We start from the raw sequence: 11,521 nt of genomic DNA, 5'->3' as shown, positions 1-11,521 counted from the left end.
TGTCTGGAATGCTCAAAGAGGAGATTTTAGCGTACGTGTGCTTTCTCTACTGAGACTCATAACGTGCAAGAGAAAAATCATCTCAAATCATCTAAAGTAATCGCTCCACTACTGCCAAACGAGCCGAGGAAGACGTGCGGTTACTGCTGAACATGAATACTGTGTGCAAGATACAAAAGATGGACAACAGAGAGCAGACATGTCTTAGAAACGGTGGTCTAAAAATACAGTTTGGCAATAGACCACCAGGGGAGTGTAGAAAAATGTCCATTCATGAGATCCTCAAATAGTGTCGATTGATCGCGATGCTGTAAGACGTTTTATGAAGTTTTATATTCACCCGCTGGTGCAGTACAAGATTCATTAAATGCACTCGTTTTGTTTCATCTGACAAGCAAACGTAAATAAAAGTGCATCAGAAAGGTAAAAAGCAAACGCTAATAAGCCAGACAAGTTTCTAGAAGGAAGAAGCACAGGTTGTGCTGCATAGAAACTACCACAGTCAGAGATTGAAAGCTTTGTGAGGGACGGTTTCAGAGCACTTTAAACAGTACTCAGTACACCTAAAACACTCCACGCTTTTTACTTCACTTTTCGGTTTTCTTCAAAAAAAATATTGGAAGCACTCAATCATTTCCGGAAATAATGTTCTTAATCTTAACCAGCCGTCTGATTCATCCTCGCAAATATACATTTGTACATTTTTGGTATGTATATCATCTGAAAATGAATATATTTAAATAGCTAGAATATTTACAGACTGTTGAAACTATCTTACGCCTGTCTCCAGACAGAAATATCCTCATCCAACACTCGCAGAAAGAGTCTGACGCTAAACTCTGTCTCTCTGCTCTACAACAGAAACATTTACAAACATAAAACCAGGATGTCATAATTCAAAGAAATGTGGAAAAAAATGTCATTTTATATTTTTATATTTTTTAATTGAATTATTAGAAAATAAAAAATGTATATATATATATATTGCAATAATTATATATATATATATAATAACATTTCGTATTAATTTCTAAATACAAATGTATTTAATATTTGAAATGTTATAATATACAGTATTTATTTTTACAGTAATGTAAAAGCACTATTACAGTAATGAGAATTGACATTTGTAATAATTCTATGCATTAATAATGCATTCAATTTGGTGGCAGAAGTGCTTAATTGTCTTCGCTTTTAGGAACTATTTTAGTTCATTAAAAATAGGCTGCATTTTCTTTATGAATAGACTTTTTTCTCTTTTGATTTTGAGTGTTTCTGATTAAACTGGAGGATATACAGCTGAGCAAGTGACGACTTGGCAAAAAATGTTATAAAAGCAGATCAGATCTGTTACCGTTCACAGGCTTTTCCCTCCGAACGCAGCAAACTAAACAAGAATAAAGCACACAAAACACCAACTGAAAGAGTTTCCGGCTTGATTGCATGGTATCAGAACCATTCAAAGACCAACACACGCTCACAAAGAGAAGTCTGGAGTCGAGAAGGCTAAAATCCTCAGGAGACACAAAGGCAGCGTCTCTGGATTTCGGATGGCGATGAGAATATAAAAGAGAAATATCGTAAAATGCATTGCATATATAATCAGTGTTAATGATAGTCTTTATAAAAGAGGACATCTTTAAAAACATGATATGGAGGAATGGAGTGCGATGAGTGGTCGGTAAGAAAAGCTAAAGCAACACCTGTGTGTGTGTGTGATTGTGTGTGTGTGTGTGTGTGTGTGTGTGTGTGTGTGTGTGTGTGATTGTGTGTGTGTGTGTGTGTGTTTGTGTGTGTGTGTGAGAACGGCTGAAGACGCTCTGGAGGAGGAAGTGCTCGGAGGACGAGGACACACACTTCCTGTCGCTCCGGTCATTGGGTCAGAGTGCTGGAAGCCCTGAAGTAGGACAGGAACTTGAAGCACAGACTCACGACGAAGTACCAGATGTTCCTGGCCATCTGAGAGCGAGCGATGAAGACGCGCCAGATGAAGACCAGCAGCAGCGTGTTGAACGTGTATCGGATGTTTCTCAGCCTGTGAACAGAGGATCAAGAATTCAGTGAAACACTCAACACTCTTCCTGACCATCTTCTCTATGGACAGGCTGCAGTGTTTTTTTTTTATTAAAATATGATATAAAAAAATATTATAATTTGTATGATATTATATGTTAATGATAGAATCATGATAGTGACACGTTTTTATATATATGTTATTGATATAATCAATTATTAAAAAGTAATAATTCATATCTTTTAAATTAATGCAAAAATCAAGTTTTTTTTATAATTTCTGGTTTCAATACTTTTTTATTCTCCATTTTCATATATTTATAATATAATAATATATACTTTTTCTATTTGTTTCCAAAACATGCTATTTTGTCTTATTTTTCCAATTTATATTTGTGCAGATATATATATATATATATATATATATATATATATATATATATATATATATATATAAAACAGTAAAAAATAGTTTTAATCAGCAAGGATACATTAGATACATAAAATCTTTTAAAAGTGACCGTAAATACGGTCATAATACATTTATAACAATATAATTAATAATAATTTTTCTATTTCTGCATTTTGTCTCAATTTCTAATTTCTAATTTTTCTATAAATATCTTTTGTTATTAATATAATACAATATAGTATACTATATGACAGTAAGAATGATTTTAATCTACAAGAATGTATTAAATCCATAAAAAAATTTATATAGTGTATCATAACAAAAAAAAAAAAAAACACATTCTTCTACAGATATTTAATTTCTATATAATATACACTACCTTCCAAAAGTTTTGGTTAAGGAATGAATAAGTTTAAACTCTCAGCTGTAGAGCAGGTGTCTGGATTCAGTGTGTGTGTGTCAGGTGACGTACTTCCTCAGGTGCTGTCTGGCCGCCGGGATGTCAGACATGTCCTCGTTCAGAACGTACTTCTTGGTGCCGATACAGTAGTTCTCGATGTACTCGGGCCAGTTCAGCTGACGGACGTCAAAGTTGAAGGTCTGAAAGATCACGAGGATGAGTTCAGATGGTATCAGTGTGTGTGTGTGTGTGTCAGTGTGTGTGTGTGTGTGTGTGTGTGTGTTTGTCCGTGTGTGTGTGTTTGTCCGTGTGTGTGTGCGTGTGTGTGTGTGTGTGTGTGCGTGCGTGCCAGTGTGTTTGTGTGTGTGTCAGTGTGTGTGTGTGTGTGTGTGTGATTGTCAGTGTTTGTGTGTGTGTCAGTGTGTGTGTGTGTGTGTGTGTGTGTGATTGTCAGTGTTTGTGTGTGTGTCAGTGTGTGTGTGTGTGTGTGTGTGTGTCAGTGTGTGTGTGTGTGTGTGTGTGTGTGTGTGTCGTACCCTCCTGTCCTCGGCGCTCAGCTGGTTCATCAGCATGTTCATGTTGTCTGAGTTCCACTCCCAGTCCTGACTGCTGAAGTACTCCAGGAGACCGATGGCTTTGTGCAGACGGTTGAAAATACGCATCATCCTGAACGAACACAGACACGAACACTTAATGACAATCACATGTTCATAGATATCTGTTCAGATAGATTTTATTTCAGTAATATAACACATAATATATTATATTACCATAATATGTATTAATGATTAAATTACCGTATTTTCCGGACTATAAGTCGCACTTTTTTTCATAGTCTGGCTGGTCCTGCGACTTACAGTCAGGTGCGACTTATTTATCAAAATTAATTTGACATGAACTAAGAGAAAACATTACCGTCTCCAGCCACGAGAGGGCGCTCTATGCTGCTCAGTTCTCCTGTAGTCTACACTGAACACATAGAGCGCCCTCTCGTGGCTGGAGACGGTAATGTTTTCTCTTGGTTCTTGGATCTAAACAAATGTGACACAGTCCAGTCAGTGCGACTTATATATGTTTTTTTCCTCGTCATGACGTATTTTTGGACTGATGCGACTTATACTCAGGTGCGACTTCTAGTCCGAAAAATAAAAAAAAATCATATCAATAGTTATAAAATAATTACTGATATTTCTATTCATGTGTTAACAATACATGCATTTTTCACATTTCTATAGATAATTATCTCTATAATATAACAAAAATAATAATGTTTTAAACAACATAAGTTACAAATTTGAATAATCATAAATGTATATTAAGTATATGATTTATATATTAGCACAATATTGTTTTCTCATTTTCATAGATATTAGGTTTATAATATATGTTAATTATTAATACTAAGAATCATAATATAACATGAAAATATATGAAATTAATAATCTAATAACAATATTTCTATTTATATATTAATGATTTTAGTTTCTAATTTCTATAGATATTTCTGTTATTTCAATAATATAATATAATATAATATAATATAATATAATATAATATAATATAATATTAAAATTGACCAAAACATGCAATTTTTCTAATGATTTGTTTTTCTACAGATATTTAATTTTTACTTCTATAAAACAAAAATATGTTATAATTGAAAAGTTTGGGGTCAATAAGGTTTATTCAGAAAGGATGCATTATCAAAAGGCTTTCATAAATAAAATAAAAAAATGAATTTATCAATGAATCCTGAAAAAAAATCTCTGTTTCCACTAAAATATTGTGCAGCACAACTGTTTTCAACATTGATAATAATAATAATCATGTTTCTTGAGAAGTAAATAATCATATTAATCTGATTTGTGAAGATCTTGTGACACTGAAGACTGGAGGAATGATGCTGAAAATACAGCGGAGCATCACAGAAAATAAATTACAGTTTACAATATATTCACATACTGTAGAAAACAAAAAACACTGATAAGTCTTCCTAAACCCCAAACATTCGAGTGATTAGATGATAAGATATAACAGACGTGTTATGTGATCAGATCAGTAAAGGGTCACTGTTTGTGCTCACTGAGGTTTCTGTCCGGACAGTCGCAGGATCAGGTCGTAGAGGAGCGCGGGGAACTTGTGGCTCACGAGGGTCCAGTACTGGTTGATCAGGTAATTGGACGTGATGTTGGCGTTCGGCCGACGGAAAGCCTGCTCCAGAGGATTCCTCTTGAACGTGGACATCACGTGATGCTCTGGAAAGCAAACATTATGGTGTATAATACGAATGTTAAACCACTGTTTACTGAAGCATGAGTCACGGCTGGGAACCCATGATGATGCTGACAGCCTCACGCCGCACACATACAGTACAGTCTGATCCCAGAGAAACAACCTGAACTCATTGTGAGGAGTACCGCGACCCACAATGCACTGCACTCAAACTCTGTGCACTGCATTGTGTCCGGTGTGCAATTATAGTTTTTTTTAAACATCAGTCTAGACACCTGAGACAATAATACTCTTAATCTAACATTTACCATTGCATCCCATATTGCATTAAAAAATAGTATGTACACTGTTTTTTATTTTTTTTATTTTGGTATTTTCTATGATCCAGAAGTTATGCAACCTGGAATTAAACATGATGCAACAGCAACAATAATACTGTTTCAAACATTTATTGCATGCTATATTAAATGCTTTTTTAATTGGATTGTAAAATATAAACAATATACGAGATGTAAGTTTTAAAAAATTTCATTCAGTTTTTCTACTTCAAAATGTAAATGTGTTTCTTGCCACTTCTTTGAAATAAGTTGTGAATTTTAAAAGCTATTTTTGCATCTACTGTTTCTAACATGCATACTATGTTAAAAGCTTTTTTTAATGAAAAAATAAAATAAAAACAAACTGTAAAAAAAAAAAAAAATGTAAAATATGAGTGTTACAATACTATACAATTTCAGTCTTTCTAATTTTAAATTGCCTTGTTTAATTCAACAGGTTACTTCAACATCTTTGAAATTATTTTATTTATTTAAATTTTTTTATGTATTACAATAAAACAATCAAATACAATACCAACCATAACATGTGTTCAAACATTCATCATCGTACGCTGCATAATATTTCAAAAAAATATATACGTTTTCAAATGATTGAGAATTCAATGAACAGAAAAATACCATTTCAGTTTTTCTACTTATTAAAAACTAATTTATTTGTCAAATTTGTGAAAAATATGAATAAATGCTACAACACTGTAAATCCTACTCTAATTTCTTCATACATTCTGTATTCAATTTTTAACATGCACACACACACACACACACCTGAACTCGTTGTTGTTTGTGTGTGAGTACATGTGTGCAACACTGTAAGCAACAAAGAGCCTCGAACCCCTTTATTTCGGTGTAGTATCCAGTATATAGTATGCAGTAGCCATATACTCGCTCACACAGGTTAGAAAAGCATGCTACGCACCGATCTCGCCCCAGTGGAAAGGGTTAATGCCTCCGGTGGTGCAGTTGTACACAAGCACAGTTTTCGGTCTGAAATAAAAACACACACATTTCCCGCTTATGCAAATACATCCCCAGAGGGTTTTTCATGCTATTATTCTCCGTTTAATCTCCTGCTGATCTAACATAAGCAAATCATCCGGGTGAAGCTGACCTGTGCACCGCGGTGTACCAGCCGGCCGCCAGCGTCAGGTTTATCACCACATCTACAGGAATCAGATCGGCCACCGCGTCATTACTGGCTCTCATGGTGCGCAGGATGCCCTTCCCAGCCTGCACCGGGACACACACACACACACACACACACACACTGCTCTCAGAAGAGCCAAACTGAGGGAGGCTGAAACGGCTTCGTGACTTCAGGATATACAGACTAATTCAGAACAGATTGTTTTCATCACTTTCAATCTTCTGCGAGGTCAGAGAGTGATGCAAGGAGGTGAAAAATCATTTTTCTGGATGTTAAAACACCTTGTTGTTTATTCATTTCAATGCAACTTAAAAGCCATCATGATTCTGATTCAGTTTCACATTAAAACGGCTCTTTTAATCTTTAGCTCTGTTTAGTTCGTCCATCATAATTTAGCCCGACGTATAAAATAAATGTCAGAAAAATCTTTATTTTTTTTTTATGGAACAGTTACAATATAAAAGATACAAAAGCAAAAAATATAAAAAGAAAACTATATTTAAAAAAATGATTTATCATATTTGATCCATCAGGCTATAATGGCTCATTTATTCTGATATAGTGAGAATATACAGGGAAAAAAAACATGCTCAAAAAGAGCAAAAAAATGCAATTAGCTGCAGATGCTGATATTTACAGTATATGATGAAATTCTGATGCACAATTACACTAAAATACCTTTTATTTAATAAAAACATTAAACTATCAATCAGAGGACAGAATGCATGGAGCAGATGTGTGTGACAGGAGTTTTGATCATGCTCTTAGGAAGTCCTTTCACGTCAGTTTTAAAGGGGTTAAGATTAGGAATGGGACAACAAATCGATGCAGAATCGATTCATGGATCGATTCTTAGACTTTCAGAATGCATCACGATTCCTGTGTAATCGATTCTGAGCAAATGGTGCTCTAATCTGCACGCTTTAATGCTCATGAAGAAGAGTTTAAAAGAGTGCTTGTGCGTCCGGCTGACTCATGTCATGTTTCCCCTCAGTTGAGAATGCTGTTATGACGCGAGATTCATGTAAACACAGTACACCATTCAGAATTTTATGAATGATTATTTCAGGTTCAAGTGTGTGTAAGCATTAGGAAACAATCAGAGTACGGTTGTTTCTAAAGCATGCAGTCCATCAGCTGTTCAAAACTAAGCTCAGAATCGATTCGAGAAAGAATCACATTTCTCGATTATCGATGCATCGATTTATTTTCCCAGCCCTAGTTAAGATCGCTCGGAGGGGTCAGGACTTTCAGATCCGCTGTAGAACATCAAGAAGCAATACTTACAGCAATGAAAATGCCACTCGGTCCATTAAAGTTGTCTATCCAACCCTGTGAAACACAGAAAAAGACTCAGTGGCTATGCAGTTGCTCCTGGTGAGAGTCAAGAGTCAAAACCGAACCAGTGTTATTTTAGGATCAATGATATTCTATTATAGTTAATGTTCATTTGAATAAAATTTTATCTTTTCTGTTTTTAATATAATTGTAATTTTATATTTCATGTCTACACAATTTTTATTTAGTATTAGTTATTTTAGTACTTCAAATTGAACTACACAAAAAAAGATAAATGTTGCTTTGGCATCTACAAAAAAATGTTTTATATTTTTATCTTTTTTTGAACATATTTATTTCAGTTAATGAGTATTTTATTTGCAGTATATTTTTACTTCAGTTTTAAATTTTTGTTTATTTTTGTACATCGAGTTAACACAAATATTTGTTTTATTATATTTTTAAATATACATCTATATAGATTTTTTTTTTTTGTTATTTTAGTATAGAAGTTTATTTCATATAGAGAAAACATTTTTTTATAAATATCTAGTTTTTATTATTTATTTCAGTTTATATTTTTAGTAAACTAAGTTTTTTTTTATATATATGTCTATATAGTTATTATTTAGTTTTTCTAGTTTACTTCGTTTTAGTTATTACATTTTTTTTTTTTATGTTATCGTGGGGCAGCTAGCTAAAATAAAGTTTATATATACATACGTATCATTTTTTAGATATTATTTCAGTTAACATTAATTTCAAGTAAAGATTTGTTTTTCAATGGTTTTAGTGAATGATAATCAATCGTCTCTATGATATTCTGCTATGTAGAAATGTCTAAGTTTATGCGATCATTCGTCCAGGTTAGAACCCAAATCCTCTGTGTTAGCAGCCCAGATCTGTGACCATTAAGCCTCGTCACTCACGGGGAACGGCTCCTGCCAGCTGGCTCCCACGATGGACGGCCGTATGATGGCGATGTTGAGTCGGCCGCTCTCCTGCTGCACCACACACTCGGCCAGAGCTTTAGTGTAGGTGTAAGTGTTCGGCCGGTCACCGATCAGACGCGGTGTGAGGTCACAGACCATGCTGTCATCCATCCACCTGCACACACACACACACACACACACACACACACACACACACACACACACACACACACACACACACACACACACACAAACATCACTGCTCTGCTTCAGGGTCAGCACAGTGTGTCAGACAAAACATCCTGATGCTATCTGAAAAATCAGACGTGCAATCTCCAGTGGCATTGTCCCAGTGTTTTTAAAACTGGGATTCAAGGAAGAAAAAAACAAAACAAATAGTAAATTAAAATTATTAAATAATAATTTTTTTATTAAAATTAACAAATGATTAAATAATAAAATATATTCATATACTTAACATAGTTTGAAGAAAATGTAAATTAAGTAATACATTCATTAACTTAATAAAAAGAAAAAAAGATTAAAATAAATCATTAAATAATATGCAATAAACATATATTTAAATAAATAAATAACACTTCTAACAAGTACAGCACTATAGTGAATATAAAAAAGGCTAATCATTGAAATTAAAATATTTTCCAAATATGTTTATATTAATAATATTTACGTTAATTTAAAATTAATTAAAAAAAATGTTTTTAATTATTTGGTCTTTATACATCAAAACATAAACCTGCTTTATATTTTATGAATATTATATATATATATATATATATATATATATATATATATTATATATATATATATATATATATATTAGGGCCGGGACTCGATTAAAAAAATTAATCTAATTAATTAGAGGCTTTGTAATTAATTAATCGAAATTAATCGCATTTTAATCGCATATAAATATTTGATCTGAGAACAGTGAGAAGTAATTTTTTTCACATGGATTTATGGTATACCATTGAATAATGACTGAATACATAAGCTTAAGCAACAAAATATTGTTTATTTTTGTTCAACCAAGTCTAGCAGACCAGTGCCATTTTTGCCATGAAGTGTAGCAATAGCATATTTAGAAACAATTTAGAAATAGTACATTTCAGAAATTCAGGAAGCTTATAGGTGCTGGAACCTTCTGTAAAGAGTTTTTTTTAAGTAAAACACAATACTGTCAATTACATTCAGAACATTGGAAACACTGACTATTAGAAAACATCTCTCTGTTGCTTCAGAGGCCATAACATAGTAAGTCCAACTCTCAATAACCTTGGCCAAAACAATAAAGAGTTCAACATAAACTGTTGCACCAACAAAATAATACATAGTTCAACATAAAGTGTAAAGTCCACGCTAGCTGCTAAATGTTTTGCGTTGAGGTGATACTTGAGGCTCGATGTGTGCTGCGGTGATGTGCGAACGCTAGTTGGTGCTTCAGTATAATCGGTCCGTCGAAACTCATCCAGTGAGAAACGTTCCGCGGTGCAAAAATAAGTTATTAAAAACGCGGGAATTTTTTTTTGTGTAATTAATTAATCTTAGTTAACGCGTTATTTTTTGTGTAATTAATTAATCTCAATTAACGCGTTAAAGTCCCGCCCTAATTTTATATATATAATAATATATATAATATATATATATATATACACACACACACACATTTTAGTTTTTTGTTTTAATTTAAGGATGTAATTCTTAGTTATTTTAGTACATGCACACAACAAAATTATTCAAACTTTAACTAAATAAATAATATTTAATATATATATATATATATATATATATATATAATATATATATATATTATATATATATATATATATATATAATAGAAAATATATAAGTATAAACCAAAAATATCTTAGCATCTTAAGTATCACACTGATAATGCTAAAATAAGACAGTTGTTTGTTTTATTCTCTGCTTGCTTTTTTTCTTTTTTTTTGGTTTTGAGATGTTTTTCAGCATCCCATAATTCTGTTGAAAGACACGTCTGATATTGAACACACTCATCTCTAAGTGAACATGAGCTCATAGCTGTGGTTGATTTCTGGGTGAGTTAGAGATGATGATGATGATGATGATGATATATCACACTCACTCCAGAGAGTCGATGAGTTTCTTGGGCTCGACCGGAGGAGGTAGATGACCTCGTCGATGTGTCTGCGGTTGCAGTTGGCGTAGGCGGTGGAGATGTGGATGAAGGCCTGCAGCTGCTGCATCTGCTGCGCCAGAGAGAGGAGCTGCTGCGTGGAGATGACGTTCAGCTGCAGCGCATGCCTGCGCACACACACATACAGCACAGTGACAGACACTAAAATAATACATTTACAGTATTTTTCAAACTATAAGTCGCATCAGTCCAATATAAGTCATGACGAGGAAAAAAAAACATATATAAGTCGCATTCATTTAGAACCAAGAACCAAGAGAAAACATTACCATCTACAGCCACGAGAGGGCGCTCTATGTCCTCAGACTACAGGAGAACTGAGCAGCATAGAGCGCCCTCGCGGCTGGAGACGGTAATGTTTTCTATTGGTTCATGTCTCTTGTTCATTTTCTTGTTTGTGTTAAATTAATTTTGATAAAGAAGTCGCACCTGACTATAAGTCACAGGACAGACAAACTATGAAAAAAAGTGTGACTTATAGTCCGAAAATACGGTATGTGAGTTGAAATCAAATAAGGGTTAAAAAAACATAAGACAGATATATCCCTGCACTGCTTCAGGGTCAGGACTGC

At 33.7% G+C, this 11,521-nt stretch overlaps 1 pseudogene; it reads right to left on the bottom strand.

Annotated features, from left to right (window-relative positions):
- Positions 1 to 1,303: 1,303 nt before the first annotated feature.
- On the bottom strand, positions 1,304 to 11,121 carry LOC113075884 (fatty acyl-CoA reductase 1-like; annotated as a pseudogene).
- Positions 11,122 to 11,521: the final 400 nt, after the last annotated feature.

This window comes from Carassius auratus, unplaced genomic scaffold, assembly GCF_003368295.1.
Source record: "Carassius auratus strain Wakin unplaced genomic scaffold, ASM336829v1 scaf_tig00017897, whole genome shotgun sequence".
Taxonomy (NCBI): domain Eukaryota; kingdom Metazoa; phylum Chordata; class Actinopteri; order Cypriniformes; family Cyprinidae; genus Carassius; species Carassius auratus.
This window is presented reverse-complemented; position numbering and strand designations above follow the sequence as displayed.